This window comes from Tenebrio molitor, chromosome 3 (assembly GCF_963966145.1).
Source record: "Tenebrio molitor chromosome 3, icTenMoli1.1, whole genome shotgun sequence".
In the NCBI taxonomy this organism is placed as follows: domain Eukaryota; kingdom Metazoa; phylum Arthropoda; class Insecta; order Coleoptera; family Tenebrionidae; genus Tenebrio; species Tenebrio molitor.
In genome coordinates, this window is record NC_091048.1 from 12,969,496 (window position 1) to 12,986,493 (window position 16,998).

Consider the following 16,998-nt stretch of genomic DNA (forward strand, 5'->3'; position numbering starts at 1 on the left):
AACAATGTTATCCACTGTCATGCACGTTATTTAGTGAACAACGGTTTGGCAGATTTCTGACAACTTGTATTAAATTTTGTGCTAATACAAAACATAGTTCATTTTGATATTAAGAAACTTTTAAGAAAATACGAAGATGACTGGCAAACAACTGACATATTATTGTTATTATTATTAACAATATGTTGTATTTATAAGAAGCCTTTAATGTGGGTGGTAACGGTGGCACCTTATACATATTATTATTTTTTCTACAACCGTCAATAAAACGTGACATTTTTGCAACGTTATCAAGTCGTCTTCATTTGCGCGTTTCCTGAGTTACATACAAAACTTGTCACAATACTTGATACTTTGATTTTCTTCTTCTAATTTGCCTTCAAAAATCAAATTATTTTTTTGACGATTGTATAAAAAAATGTGTTTGTACAAAATATATTAAAACGTGTTTAACCGTAAACGTCATTATTACGATAGTTGTCACGCCAAAGCGTCATAAAGTGATTATTACATGAATGAGAAATCGTCACACATTTGAATATGCCACCGTCCCACGTAGGTACGGTCCAATAACACCCTCATTCACAAATTCACAGTTATGTTACGTGAAATTTAGTTTGTGGTTATAATGTAGTTTACTACATTATGCTTTACTTTGCTTTAGTAAAGCTGCGCCACACGATGGCGAAGTTTTTATTTTTCACAGCCGCTAGACCAGCCATTTCTTTAAACATTCGGTATTACGCAAATGACCTTTTAAATTATAATGGCAACATTTTCACAGTGAATTGTTCTCAATTAATATTTGAACACCGAAAAAACCGTGGCTCTTATTCTTAGCTGAAGACTGAAATACAAACTGTCTCTAAATCAGTATCAAGAGTCCTGTGGAATTCGAATATACACTCCCCACAAAAATTATCGCACCACCCTAAAATATCGGTGTTTTTCCAAAACGAATATGCATGAAAGCAACATACTAGGTCTACATCATGTAGAAACAGTTTTTATTTACTTATTTGCAAACACCAACACCGATAAGGATTTTTTTGGCAACTTTTCTTTTAATTTGTGATAAAGCCGAATATACCCATTTCTTCCAGTTTACCTGTAGTCGCGTTGTTTGTAGAATGTGTCATTTGTGTAATATAAATTGACATGATGAATGTTCCTCAACATGTTAGCTACCATCTGGCCCACGAAGAAGCTGTCCAAGCACTTGCTTTGCTAAAGGCTGGTCGTAGCCAACGTTACGTGGCGAGAGTCCTCGTTGTTAACCATTCTACCATTGTCAGGCTGACACAAAGGCACCAAGAAACTGGGAGTGTTGACAGAAGGCCAGGACAAGGTCGTTGAAAGGTGACATCGGTCCGAGATGATCGCTTTTTGCGCCTAACAGCGCTCCGTACTAGGCATTGCACTGCTCGATTGCTTCAAAGTGAGATGTTAGCTGCTAGAGATGTGGAAATTTCGCTGCAAACTGTAAGAAACCGTCTTCGGGAAGACAATATTCGGGCTCCTGTTCCCACAAGAGCACCGCAACTCACCAGACAACATCGTGTAGCTCGTCTAGCTTTGCTAGGGAACATGTGAATTGGGATATTGGAGATTGGCAGAATGTTATGTTCTCTGACGAATCACGATTTTGTCTTTATGCAAATGACAGACGAATGCCGGTGTATAGGAGACCTGGAGAGCGATATCTTCAATGTAACTTTGTTCCCAATGTGAACTATGGTGGAGGTTTGGTAATGGTTTGGAGTGCTGTCTCTGTGCAAGATCGTACAGAATTAGTGTCTTTGCGTGGGGCTCGTATGACGGCTGTACGTTACATTACTGACATTTTGGAGCCACATGTTATTCCGTACCTCCAAATTTTGTGTATATGCACGATAATGCTCGACCACACACAGCTCGGATAGTTCAAGAATACCTTAGAGAAACTAAGACACCTGTTATGGAGTGGCCAGCTCGAAGCCCTGATTTAAATCCAATAGAGCATGCATGGGACACCCTTCAACAGCGTGTATTAGAGCGCAGAATGGTTTTTAGAACTTCTTCTTGTGGAAGAATGGCATAACATACCGCACGAATACATTGTAAACCTTTACGAAAGCACGCTTCACAGAATGGAAGCTGTCATTCAAGCCAGGGGTGGAAGCACTCGTTTTTAATTTAGTTATAGTGCATAATTAATTTATTAGAGAGTTTTCGCGTTACGTTTTTCAGATAACCGTGTACGCTAACGCCGGTGTTGCTAGGCATTAGCGTAACCGATTCATTATTACAATAAGCGATTACGGTAATTGCTCGCGAATAGCGTACCGGTTATTTTAACGGAACGTAACGCGAAAACTCTCTATTATATTGTTATAAATCCGTTAAAGAATCTTTCAAAACATAGATTTTTTTGTTATTATTTATTCTTTTGTATTAAGGCCCATTCACAATGGCGTTAACGTTACGTCGATGTTAAAAGGTTAATGTTAACGTTAGATCTAGAAATTCAAAATTACATGTATTTCAGTGTAAACCGTTCACAATGGCGTTATGATGAAAGTTAATAGAGAGTTTGCGCGTTACGTTCCGTTAAAATAACCGGTAAGCTATTCGCGAGCAATTACCGTAACCCCTATTTCAAACAACGGGCGGTAATGAATCGGTTACGCTATTGCCAAGCAGCCCCGGCGTTAGCGTACACGGTTATCTGAAAAACGTAACGCGAAAACTCTCTTATGTTCTCGATTCATAACGTTACATTCTAACATTAGCCAACGGAAATAATTTAAAAAAAAATACTGAAATACATGTAATTAGATCTAACGTTAACATTAACGTTTTAACATCGACGTAACGTTAACGTCATTGTGAAAGGGCTGTTAGGGTGTCCAGAAAGTTCTGAGTGTTTTTTAGAAAAACAGATAAAAATAAATAAATATCTATTACTTAAAAAATTTAACAACAATTAAACTAAATATTCGCCGTTATAGTCAATGACTTTCGACCGTCTTTGTCCCAAAAGCTCAATTCCACGACAATAGAAGATGGACTCTTTCGTCCTGAACGATTCTTATCTTTAACACCTTCTTCCCCATTCAGAAATTTCGCAAACCATCGCCAACAAGTAGACTCTTTTACCGTCTCTGCACCTTCAATTCTGCATATATTTCTTGTAGCTGCTGCCGCTGAATGTCAACATTTAAACTCATATAACATTAGATTACGATTTCGTTCTTTTTCCATGTAAACAATCAATTACCAGAATGTAACCAATTGAAAATTATTTAACTGAGAAACGTCAAATTGTTTAAGTATTTTAAAAAACTAACAAAAATTACCAATTGATTTTACATTTATTTTATACCGTGAAACAGAATACCACAAAAACGCTCAGAACTTTCTGGACACCCTAATATTATCTTAGACCCTTTTATCACAACAAGGACGTCGCTAAGATTTAATAATTTGACATTTTCGACTGTTGACATCTGATTTAACGGCTTCAACGGCTCGATATACAGGGTTATTAGAAATGATTGTAGTCAAAGCAGGCCATGCCCATGTAGAGTCCGCACACTTTAAGGAGAACACGTTGAGTCATCCAAATCTGTCCGTGAAGTTTTGTCCAGTGGCGTATCACTTGCGTTCAGAAATGGGGGCATACGTTTTTATTTGAATGATTGTGATACCGCTTTTATCAGTACTAACCTCGGTCAAATAACGAAATAAAAATTATTAAGTATTGAAAAGAACTGATTTTAATGTAATAGAAAACAACCCTGAAATCACGAAACAACGAAACGAACACTGGCAAAGCAGATCAGGAATGAACGTACGCCTCTGACGCCGCATGGCCGGTTCTTCCCACCCTAGAAATCGAAAAATGGACTCGACCAACGTAGTTGCGTCTGCCGCGCAACTTTATTGGTGTGTAGTGTTGGCACTCTATGAAGTTTTTGCCGCTTTCATGTGAACTGTCAATTTTTGTCGCTGTCACTGTCATTTTTTAGGTGAAAAGTGCGGTGATTAGAACTTTGTTTTTTTTTTTTAAATCAACGATTGAATCTAAAAATATTGACTTGTTTTGCACCCAAGTTAACTCCTGTGTGTGAACGGTGTGTACTCACTTATTCACATCATTTTCATGTTTTTTAAATGGAGCGGCACTGCGGCAACCATAAATTTTACATTCAGTTTTTACGCCTACTTGGACTACAATCATTTATAATAACCCCGTAGTTCGACAAAATAAAATTATAGAACCGCACACGACTCTTGATATACGCTCTTTTAGAAACACTTTGTACAAACTGTCTCAGCAGGATAATTAATAGTAAATTAAGATGAAGTATACTACTGATTCATGTACATTTGTTAGTAATTGGAGTACAAACAATGTTAACAAGGTTATACATTTTTCATTTGAACAATAATGGTGACAGTTTCAACGGTGATTCGTCAAACGTGTAATAACATATTGATTAGAAGCAATTTACCATTTATCAGTATGTATCATAACATCTTTTTAAATGATAAGCCATTAGTGTAACATTACCCATTGGACTTCCGATAAAATTACTGAATGTAACAAAAGTCTGATCCGCAAACATAAATTAAAGAATCGAATACAACATTCCCGTGCAAAAAGTACACAACATAATAAAACAAAAACAGGATAACGTACTGGGTTATCACATTACTATTAAGACTACACAATAAAACTCTGAAACAAGGATCGTCTGCACCAAACGTGACGTATGATGGCAAAGGTGATAAAATTACAGAGGGCTTCCTCTAATTCGTTTTTCTGTATCGGACGCATCCTAAGCTGCCACGCAGACACTGCCAATCAAAAGAAAACGGGTTGAGTTTTCCGCGGCTTCCCTAAAATACGTGACATAGATAAAAATGTTTGAAAGTGTCTTAATGAATTAATTTATCCCCGGACACCACGAAATGTCAAAAAAGTTTGTAATGGCTTTCAAAACTGAGTAGTGTTAAAATGAGTAGTACTGTATCCCGCCCAAGTTTTTACGAGCAAAAGTGTCTACGTGTTGACAGAATTATATACCGTATGTCCCCAGATTGAGTTCACAAGAGGAAAAAATATATTTTTGATATTACGGGAAAACTGCAGAGGAATATTACTTTTTTGCTTAATTTGAAACCCCCATTTCTGTTATTAAATAGTTATTTGTATATCAAGGATGCGAAATCGTACTTTGACGAATCGAGAGAAAAATTATCGCCAAGGCCGCCATATAGGGTCTTTCAGAACTCGCGCCGCAAAGAAAAATGGCACCTGCCGACGACAATAAGTTATCAAAAAATAGAAGAGAATAATTTACTACTGCTTACATAACTGAGTTACAAGACTTCTACCAATCACAGCAAGGCATCTCGAAGTGTGATGTTATTTCTACCCAATTAAGCCAGTCACTAGGTTTCAAAAATAATATCATCAGCTACAAAAAATGTTTGGGTTACTGTAATTTTGATACTATTAGATTTAACTTTTCATTGTCAACAAATTTAGGTTAACGATGGTGTCATCTGAAATTTTACAGCTGTCATTCCACCCTAAATTCGCATGCCTTCTGGTTAAGCCTACGGGCGATTATAGGCATTCTAGGTCATTTCAATTATTATTATAACGTGTTGTAGCAAAAAATGAAAAATGTGTTGCAAACGAAAAAATTATTGTCATTTGAATGATAATACATAATTATTATCTCTCTAAATAATCAGCGACTGAACATGATTGTAACCAAATAAATAAAGGTTTTGCCTTTTTTTATTCCAAATTTAATTTGACACTAACATTTTTCAAAAACACACCTTGAAGGTGTAGATTATTGATTGGTCAACCTTTAAGTTATCTTTTCTTGAAATTTTTTTAAACTAGATTTTTTTTCTGAAAATTGCACATCCGAATATGATCTCGTGTTTCCTCATTTTCTCTGGGGCGCGAGTTCTGAAAGACCCTGTATACATTTCCTTTTTCGTCATATTTGGATTGAGGTTACAATTTTGAATTATGTCACAGTATGACATTGACACTGACAGTTTTCGAGATTCAATAAAATTATAAACAAATAATTTGTTTCATTCTTTCATTGTGCAAGATGTCCTTGGCAATACAATATCAATGCAAAGGTGTGGAATATGCAATACATGCGCCTTTAGAGCACTAATCATTATTTTCAAAAATCAAGTTTCCCATTAAACCATTATGTTCTCAAAGATTTCAGATTTCTGCTTGGATACTGTCAATATCTGATGGATAGCAAAGTTAATTAAATTAACTACATTAATTTTGTATTTATTTTAAACTTTAAAAAGTGAATGCTATAATTAGGCATATGGCCGAATCAGAATTTCAATCAATATCCAAATATGAAAAAAGCTGTCGATGACGTCATGGTGTGAAAACAAAAAACGATCGAAAGATGACAATGAAAATAATTCTCTTAAAAATAAAAAAAATTATCTATCCGAAGGTTTTATTTTTATCAAATTACTTTCAGAGTTTATACTAGCACTGTGTAATTCTCGACTAATGAGCCCACTTTCGAACTAATTAAAGCAAAAGACTGACATTCCTTTTGCAGCAACCAGCAAGAAAACAAAGCCGGATCTACAAAAAGCTCACTTGTTAAATGCGACCGCTTCTGCTCGTCAATTTTCGCAAATCGAACTCTAACAAAAAGATGGGTTATTTTTGAAGTTGTTTAACGTCGAACAAGAACGGGTAGTTCTGTCTGTTGAATCGGTAAAGGCAATGACCCGTTCTTACATACAAAGCCCTCAGGCCGCCATCCTTACCGACACTTGTGGTTGTGCAATTTACTGCGCACTTACGCACAACCCCGCCAATGTCCTGGTTCAATTTGCGAAGACCATCAGAGCGAAAGCATAAATAAACGATACGATAAAAGATGAGCATAATTCGTTCTGCCTCCAAGCGGACATCTTCTTTTCGTGTTGATTTTTGCGAAAAGTGCACCTGAGAAAAATCTATCAGGGGTTTGTCAATTTCGAATCAAAATCACATGTTCTCATTTTGAATATGCATCTACGTTTATCTAAAATAACCGATAATTCGCCACGTCTCGTCGCTTAATTCAAGATTGAAAGGGTTACATCAATTTCAGTCTGAACATTTCCCACTTAGAACGATCAACGGAGACCCCTTTGTTTGCAAACTAGCACACATCTGATAACCAAAGTGTTATCATTGCAGTGGGTTGGCAATCACTGATTTCAAACTTATGACCACCATACACATCAACCCGCACAAGTGTAACCATGCTGCCATTGACCACCTGCTGCTGATAATTTCCGGGACGAATTCAGCAGCAGTATCGGAATATTCTTGCTAGGAATTGTCTTCCATCTGTATTTCCTCTGTACAGTTCATAATGTTTTACGGCCGTATTCACCAACGCCAGTTAACGTTAACTGTAGGTTAAAATACTTCGTTACTTTAGTTACCTAGTGTTACAACAATGTTTTCGTATATTTTAACCTACAGTTAACTTTAACTGGCGTTGGTGAATATGGGCCTTAATGGCGAAACTCGATATACGAGTAGTTATCAATACAACTACCAAGATAGGATATAAAATTATTATGAAAACCGTTCGATGTGTGTTTAAAACGTTGCGATTAATTATGGATTAAATGCATTAAACTTTTCCCGCTTACTAATTGAAAAAATGATTTGAAAAATTGTAATACAAATAATTTCAAAATTCTATTAATAGATTAGATTAAAGGGGCGTATACGAGTTCCTCTCGGTGGTCACTTCTTTACCTGGATAACCCTTTTTAACGGACGAGTTCCTCCCGAGGTTATGGGGATTACTGCGATAGGTAGTCGACGGGTGGTAGCCGGACTAGATTATAATGACGAGTATTTTGCTTGAAATTGGCAATAAATACACTGATGAAAGGGAGAAACAATTTTATTTAGAAGGGTAAATTAAAATGACATACGGCATTTAGAAATTATACTCTATTTATGTACATGATATGAGTATACAGTGAGTTTTTTTTAAGACTGGTCATAGGGTTTTACATGCTAATTTTTCAACCCCTTGTTAAGTTTATTTTTGTGAAAAGTACAAAGCCTAGCACTGTTTTTATACACTGCGCCGCAAAATTAACGCATAATTTCAAAACTCGTGTTTTTGAGCCAAATTTATTTCCAGTTACAACATTTCGAACTGTAAAGTATTAAAGAAGTAGATTTATAAAAGTAAACACTACAATAATCAGAACACAACAAACAAATCAAGAAAAAAAAAAAAAAAATTCAAATTCGGAGAAAACAAAGAAATTTAACATTTAATAGTGCGTGTTGGCACACCGTGCCTTTATTACAGCTGCACAACATTGTCTTATGCTTAAAATGAGGTTTTGTATAACTCTTTGCTTAATTTCTTCTCAAACTTGAGTTAGACCCAAAGACAGCTGATGAAGAGTTGTTGGTGGATTTGGTAACCTTCTAACTCTTTTATCTGTAGGATCGCACAATTACTCGAAGAGGTTTAGATCTGAATTCCTTGCTGGCCATTGCATTTGCCCAATTTCGACCTCACGGAAATAATGTTGCACTATTCCCGCAACGTGCTGTCGACCATTATCATGCATTAAAATAAAGTCATCCCAATAAATGGTCGGAATGGGACAATATGAGGTTCCAGAATATTGGTAATGTACGTCGCCGCATTTTGGTTTCCTCTTTCTGGCACCACCAACTCTGTGCGAGCGTCGAAAGTGACACCTGCTCAAACCATAACGGAACCTCTTCCAAAATTGACTTTCGGGATAATGTTACGTTGAGCATATCGCTCTCCTGAGCATCGGTTCACCCGGACACGTCTGTCACTTTGATCCAGGCAAAATCTGGACTCGTCAGAGAACATTACTAACCTCCATTGATCCAATTTCCAATCAACGTGATTTTGGGTAAACAGTAATCGTACTCTTCGGTGAGCCGCTGTTAACTGTGGGCCCCTTGCTGGTATCCTGGGCCTTAAACCGTGTTCAGCAAGTCTTCTTCTAACAGTATTTGCACTAATTTGGAATTGATATTTTCCTAAAGTCATAACTTGCAAAGCTGGAGCAGTCAGAGTCCTGTGTCTCAACAACTGTAAAAGCAGAAAACGATCCCGTTGAGCTGTTGTTGTTCGTCTGCGTCCTTGTCCAGGTCTTCTAGAGTATTCTCATGGAAACGACGCAAAACTCTAGATACCGTTGACTGGTGCAGATCAAGACCATTTGCAACATCTTGTTGATTAATACCGTCTTCGGCTAGTACAACAATTTGTGCACATTGTTCGGCTGTTGTATGTCAACTTAAACGTTCGTAGGGATTCATTTTCGAAATTTATGACTGAAGGAACCAAAACTTCTTACTAACCGTCTCTCAAATCCACCATCAAAATGCTTTACGAAATTGACCAATACCACTAATACAAACTTTTCATAATAAACAACTATAGAAGTTATCAACATGGCGATTTTTGCTACTAAACAAAAGAAATACGATAAAATAAGAGATTCAGCATAAGGAAATCGCAGAAGAAGTAAAATACAAAAAACTACGGTTCATTTTTACTTTATGCGATAATTTTGCGGCGCAGTGTATTAAACAATAATATTATCTAGTCATTTAGAAAAAAAAACCGAGGTATATCTATTTTTGCAATAAAAAAAACTTTTGAACACATCTCCAACGTATACGGTTATCACTTATTACATAACTTTCTGGCTTGACAAAATTTCGCACCATTCACTACAAGTTTGCCTTTTTCACTCAGCTTCCATGCTGAGGCTTTTAAAGAAATAATTAAACTAAAAATTTTACTTTGAAATTGGCCTATTTATTAGTGAGATTGACCCCTGCACCCCACCAAAAAAGAGATTGTTTTAATCATTGGTCGCAAAAAGTATGTCTTCTTATAAAGAAATCTTTAATTTAATATTTTAGGAAAGGCAATGTACAGTTAATTTCAAAATTATAGAGTACACCTAATTTTCTACAGTATAAAATGCACTTACATTTTTTGTCAATGATCAATGTCAATTTTGACAAACAAATGTCTGATCTAACTGAAAACACGAAAGTGCTCATTCTTTCCAAATTAGAAGAAGGGTGGTCGATCCGGAGGGTAGCCCAGTATTATAACATCGCTAAGAGCACCGTACAGAGGATAAAATAACCTAACCTATGACGCTCAAATTTCAAAAAGGCATCTTTACATGTGGAAAAAACTGTAATAAATCGACTTCTTGATTTTTAAGGTGTACTGGATAATTTTGAAATTAACTGTAATTCCTAATTATCCCATCATTCTTATCACCAGCGCTAATCCCTTACCGTTCGCTACCTGCTACAAGACCTGAAAATTTCTGATCACCGGGAGGAACTACGCTGCCACCGATTAAAGAAGACGTAAATTTAAAAAAAAATCAGATTTAAATTTTTCTTATCTATTCCAATCAATTTGAGATGACCGGTCTTGAATGGTTGATAGTGTCGTTCCAAGATAATGATTGAACAATTACCCAACAACAATTTTTTGGAACACCAGGTATTTTGAACAAAAGTTGTGAGCAGTTGTAATTTCCACACAAAAAAATTACCCGTGCAAAAACTCTTCGCTATTTGTCACAATCAATTAATCAACATCTAATTCTAACCCATATTAGAGAAATTCAACAACTGATTAATTCTGTGCCGGTCGTGAAAAAGAAGGTAAGTCGAAAATGTTAATTTTTCAGGGCAACGATTCAAAATTCCACAGCATTCCTAAAATCCTGTAATTAAATAGAAACTTCTTTCTACCTGTAGTTACTTTCAATATAAGTAAATTTTAAACTGTGAAAATCTGAATTATTTAACTCCATGATTTATTATTAAGGTGTAAACATCGTTAACTCATTTTTGAAATTATTTGACTTACCTACTTTTTCACGACCGCCACAGAATTAGAAGTAAGTTTTCTAACAAATATTTCTGGGATTCACAGATTTACTCCGGTACCCAACTTTTCCCAGTCTCCCCAACTAGTAGAAAACTTACATTCCGTATAACATTTCTGTTGATTTCTTCAAAAATAAATTCAGTAAGCATATCTGTTTAATCTCAATTCAATGAGGTTTTTGACGGACGTTTTTCTCTGCAGATCCGGTTTCCAAAAATGTTTTGTTAGATTTATTATTCTTTGGTCACCTTTAGCCTCTTCCTCTTCGGATAGGGAAAGTTCCCTGGAAAGGATAAACGTTATGCGAGTACTCGCAAAACCGTTTCTGGACGTGTGATGAACAAAATTTTTTGTGTCGACTTCTGCAGATATTTGTTAAAATAAAAATTGAAGCACTTGTTTTAATAATTGGCATTAGGGACTTTTTTGTGTTGCCAACACTGAAATATTTAAATTTAAAAATCATCATCGCTCTTGTTTCCTGACATTTGTTAATTTGTTTTGTTTTTTTTTTTGACATTTTCCTGAAACATTTGGTATAATGGATAAACCAGATCATAGTCAAGAAATCGCTAAACGTAATTTTCTTTAATTAATTTTAGTTAAATAATGCTTCTTTGAGGTTTGTACGTTATTGTGAATAGAAAAACATTTTTAACGAGCCATGCACAGAATTAACATTGACGCCTGACAGAATCCTGATAACACAACCAAAAACGATGACAGCTCAAAATCCCTGCCGGACTAGGCCGGCAATACATGTGTTTCTGGACGATTTCGACATCTGTAAATTACCAAATTCCGGCCGAAGGCACGAAATAGCTATTTACAATCGAGTGTGGGAAGTTACATTAGTTTCATAAACTAAGCGATGCAAAATGTTTCACACACAAGGTATGTATGTATTAGTTATTTACGAACCAAGTGCGGGAAGACGATGTTCCCGCATGAGCGCATTTTTTAAAGCACGAGCGACGAAGGAGCCAGTGCCTTTAATTAATGCGCAAATGAACGGAAGATGTCTTCACGCAAGTGGTTCGTACAATATTTTTTGTACGAAAATTAAATAAATTTTTTTAGTTTTAATACATTAAACATTAACGAACATAAAACCAAGTAGGCAGTGATCTTTGGTTATTGGAAACAATTGCTTCACTTGATATTTCAATTTTTGCAATAATTTGTGAATTTTGTAGGAACAATTTTCAAGGATTATAAATCTTTCCGTAATTTTTTAATGGAGGAAAACCCAGGGAAGTTGTATTTTATGAACTAAATTTTATTATTATCAAGACAGATTATTTTTTGAATGCCTCAAAGGGCCAGTGTTTTTTGCAATTTTTACATTCGAGTCGACCGGGAAGCACTCGTTTCGGAGCGAGCGTTGGATGTTGGAAGCGTTGCTTTCAAGGCTATGAGTACAAAAAATGCTTTTTGGCCGACGTTTTTTAATTTAAAATGTTAAAACAATTACTACTTTTCGAATTTTAATGGAACGCACCCAAGAATTGTTAAATGTAACGCAGAACCAACAGATGGCGCTGCTATTTTCATTTCTTTTAGATTTTATTCACCTTCAAGTAACGTTATTTGAACGGTAATTACCATGGATCCACCAATAGCTGATACTGGCCAGATAAATTTACTTGAAGGTGAATAAACCGGGCCTAAATGTTATAATCATTGGGTGGCGATTCCATTTGACACAAGCTTGATGGCGGAAAATTCAGCAACTGGGATTGGTATTATAAAACGTACATTTTCTCGAATTTCTTGACTGATTTGATCGAGAAGAATTGTAACATTCTTATAACATCAAAATGGACAACGTCACTTTTCTTGTCCACCAAGGATATTTTTGTATTTCAATTCTTCAAAAGCCGGAGGTAAAGGATAGTTATTATTATTAATTATTATCTACAATCGTCTACCTGCCCACTCCCTGGGGGTAAAATGACAAGCCCTGCTATTTACTTATTTGGAAATCAGTACCTGCTTCCCCTAAAAGATTAAGACTTGACCGCCGCCGCAATTTGATACTGCCCCTCGCACTTGTGTGCTTGCACTTGCAAAATGGCATTTTCTAGCCTTGTGATACAAATTTTCAGTTGGAATTTTTTTACCACCAACTTAGAAAGCGCTAATGGCTTATGGTTGTCGGGAATAAGCTGTAAGATATAATTCTTGTATCTTGATTTAGCGGCACCGGCGAAGTTAACATCCTGCTAGATGAACGAACATGAGACATTTCTATACCTAAAGTTTTACGGATCCAGCAAAAGTTACATCCATTATAAACCAGTCCTAACTCTTTCACCGAATACACTTTACGTTCGAAGTAAGTTTGTTATTTTGTCTTTTTTCTTTAAAGTATAAAATGCTCGGTCAATTTCATCTTTCGTAAATTTCAATTCATTATAGGCTATTATGTATATCATGAAAAAACACTCACGTAACGCTGGTTAAATGCAAATTGCTGATCCTCTTCTCCTTCTGTAACAGAAAAACAAAATTATATATTTTTTCTGCACAGAGAACATTTAGTCTTTAACCCTCTGATCGTTTCAAGTACACATTGTCAGTAAAATATAAGGTTGGTATTTAATGACGTAGACAGACGGAAACGCTACTTCACTTTAAACAAAATGAACGTTTCGTTACATTTGCAATTGTAACATTAATTCTCATCAAGACAATAAATAAGTACATAATTTTATTATAAAACAAATAAGAATACAATTCAAAAAGGTAAGAGTAATAAATAACAGTGTCCCTTAAAATAATTATTGTTGTTTTTCAAGCAAAAAGGAAGAATTTGTTCAGTATGTTGTGATGGTAAAAGACGGCACCGACGCGATGTTTTAAATTTTAATAATCTAGTGATCAGCTAGGAAGGTGCTACCAACCCGATAGCAACAAAGTTACTAATGTATACGAGTATTTGCTTTTTTAATTTTATTTTTAAATATTTTTGAGTTATTCGTTACAAAAAATGTTGTACCTAAGTTTTGCGGGAAGAAATTTCCCGCGCTCGCACTAACGTAGCATTCCCTGCGGTCGTGCTGCAAAGAAAGTGTTCACGCGGGAAATTTCTCTTCCTGCATACGTTAGGTAAATTACTATTTTGCTTTGCTTTCGTACATACTTTAATCAGCTTGATAAACATTTGTTGATGCAGAGGCTCATTTTGGTATTCATCATATTTTCTTCAAAGCGAGTTTAACATCACATTATGCACTGCACTTTGGTTATTCACAAAACATTTTGGCACTTTTTAGATGATGATGATGACAACCTCCATATACCAACTCAGCCCAAATAAATTCATTACTAATAAATTTACGAATACAAACTGAAAACTCAGCAATTGGAACGCAATTTACATATAACATATCAAATCTTTCAGGTTCAGCGAATTGATTTTCATACACGATTGGTCGACGTGACCCGTAAAAAAAAGGGGCTGATATAGGTAGGAAAAATACATTTTTCCTCTCGGCCAAGATTAAACGTCACCTGATCGCGATCCGCCCCGTCTTTTCCCAACAGGGACACGTCGTCGTCCCTTTTTTTCACAATACATATGTTCGTTTTTTTGACCGTGTGCCGTCCAGATTAGATGGACGGATCTCGGATATAATGCTGATTTCCGCAAAGCTCAGTCTCCGGAGACTTTCCGGTTGTGCTGTTGATGGGTCTGGGACGTCCCCAAGAAGCCGTCAGGAATCCGAAGACGGCCGCGGATGCTCCCGGACTAATCATCGGTGTAGTTCGCATATCTCCCTCAGGAGGATGTTTCGCAGCCGCACGGACCGTTTACTTAGCCTGTATTATACTCGGCTTGTAATCGACAGCACTGCTTGAGAATGCAAATTAAGGATCAGTAGGTCCTGTTACACTTGACGCAATAACCTTGATGATTTAATACGTTACGGTGTGACAGGGTGGAAAAATTTCACGGTAAATTAGTCTCCGGGTTCAAAACGGCCATCCCTATATCAGATAAAGGAGTGTAAGCACCTTAAACAAGGATAAATGATAATGTAACTTTTGCAGCACCACAAGCTCTAAAAAATTCAATGGTTAATATTAACGTCCTATAATTTATTCGCAAATACAGAAAGAAACATTTCAATAATGAATTGGATAGGAGAATATAAGACTCGCTACCGATTCCTTTATCATAAAGCGACAAATTAATCTATGAACTTTGCTAACTTTTGTTCAAATGTACCCCTGCAGTAGAGTGAACTGTAGTAATTAATTATCACGACAGACGCAGCACAATTCAATTTGAAACGTGCAATTTCGAACAGCTCGATTGCGGCACAGTTGAAAAAAATCAAAGCGGTTCTACAATTAACGATCAAATTACAATTATTCCATCAATCACAAAATGAGAAACACGAATCGGTCGGTCTCAGAATGGGAAAAGCGACATTTCACTCACCAATTACTGGCAACACTGTTGTTTCCGATGATTATAATTTATGGTTGTCATCCAAATATGGACAAATCAAGTTGACTGCCGTAATTGTAGAGCAAAAAATGCCCAGATGATGCAATTAAAACTGAATTATTGAGCGCTTTAACTTAACATCATTGTATTGTGGACTTGATGTGTCTAGTTTCAAAAAAGTAAACTACCGCCTTAAAATTATTAAATAAACGTAATTCTCAGGTATTGATCTTACCACAAAATGATGGAACAGTATCACCTGGTTGAACGACAAGTTGAGTAACTATCTAGTTTACAAAACAATCAATACATACTATAATAACATTACTTACACGTTGTTAAACTTATCGGGACTTAAAGTATTAAAGTAACCAAGTTTAACGTTTTGAAGGATTAACATAAAAAGTGCGAAGATCTTTAACAAATAACGTAGAAGATAACCACTTCTGAGAAAGTCAACAAAAACCGGTACAACTTTTTTTTCATCTTAAACAGAAGTAGGTTTGCAGTTAATATTTCATGTTGACGAGACATATCAGGATATAATTTATGTGCATTTTGGCAACAAATTCTAGACGTCATTATAAAAAACTGCATTACAGATCTACCAAACCGATAAATGACGAAATAACGTCAAACCAAATCAAGACATTTTATTAACGCTATTTTTGCCACGGAGATATGTTTTCTTAAACTTAGAACAATTCTCCACTGCATATTGCATCTGGCTCAGAAGATGTCAATGATGTCATCATCATCTACTTCACACTCTATGTCCTAACTTCTACTAATTTTAGTTTTATATTCTTTTTATACCTTAATTCCTTAATATTTACTTTTAAATTATGTTAAATTAAATATTTATTCTTAATATTATTATAATGATGTATGTAATAAATAATATATAATGTTATTATAAGCGGCGAATAAAAATTAGAACGTTTTTTTTGCTTTTTTTTTCAGGATAATTGTTACGACATACTTATTAAGCGTAACGCCGCTGTATATTTATAATACAATGAAACTGTGGCTAACATTGTTATATGTATATAAATTTAGAATAATATAAAATTAATGTCAGGGCTGTAGTTGGAGCTTTTTTAAAGAAAACAGAAAAATTTGTTGACTAATGTACCTAATTGGTTGAAGAGTTCAACACAGAATTGAAGATCAAAAAGACAATAACTCCATTTTTAAGACACATTGATTTTTGTTTTATTGCTTAAAAATTAATTTTGTGGATTTATGTGTTCTTTTTTAAAGCGAGGCCTTCAGTTGCATTGTTTCTTGATGATGGTTGAGTAAAATATAAAATTTTGTTTGCAACAACCACACACACATATATATTTATTCTAAAAAACTTTCTTTTTACGGGAAGTAATTGAAATCCAATGTAATTTTTTATTAATGTTGTCTGTTTAAAGCATAGTTTCGTAATTGATCTAGTCTGTGTATTCTGTGGTGCATTATGTATCTAATCATTCACACTCCGATAGTTTCTTAATCTCGTTAGATTATCCAGCTCAGCAACTTGTAATGGGAGGT

General features: G+C 35.4%; 2 protein-coding genes across 7 annotated transcripts in view; one reads left to right on the plus strand and one right to left on the minus strand.

Annotated features, from left to right (window-relative positions):
• The window catches only part of LOC138126098 (uncharacterized), a 404,235-nt gene that overhangs the window by 234,967 nt on the left and 152,270 nt on the right, over positions 1 to 16,998 (plus strand). The gene's annotated exons all lie outside the window — the stretch shown is intronic.
• Tpst (tyrosylprotein sulfotransferase) overlaps positions 1 to 16,998 on the minus strand; it is a 176,525-nt gene that overhangs the window by 132,874 nt on the left and 26,653 nt on the right. For 4 of the 6 annotated variants that reach the window (XM_069040868.1, XM_069040863.1, XM_069040865.1 and 1 more), the window contains exon 2: positions 13,447 to 13,487. The exons of the other annotated variants lie outside the window; for them this stretch is intronic. The gene's annotated coding sequence lies outside the window, so the exon portion shown is untranslated. The remainder of the gene's footprint in view (positions 1 to 13,446; positions 13,488 to 16,998) is intronic. 6 annotated transcript variants of the gene reach the window in all.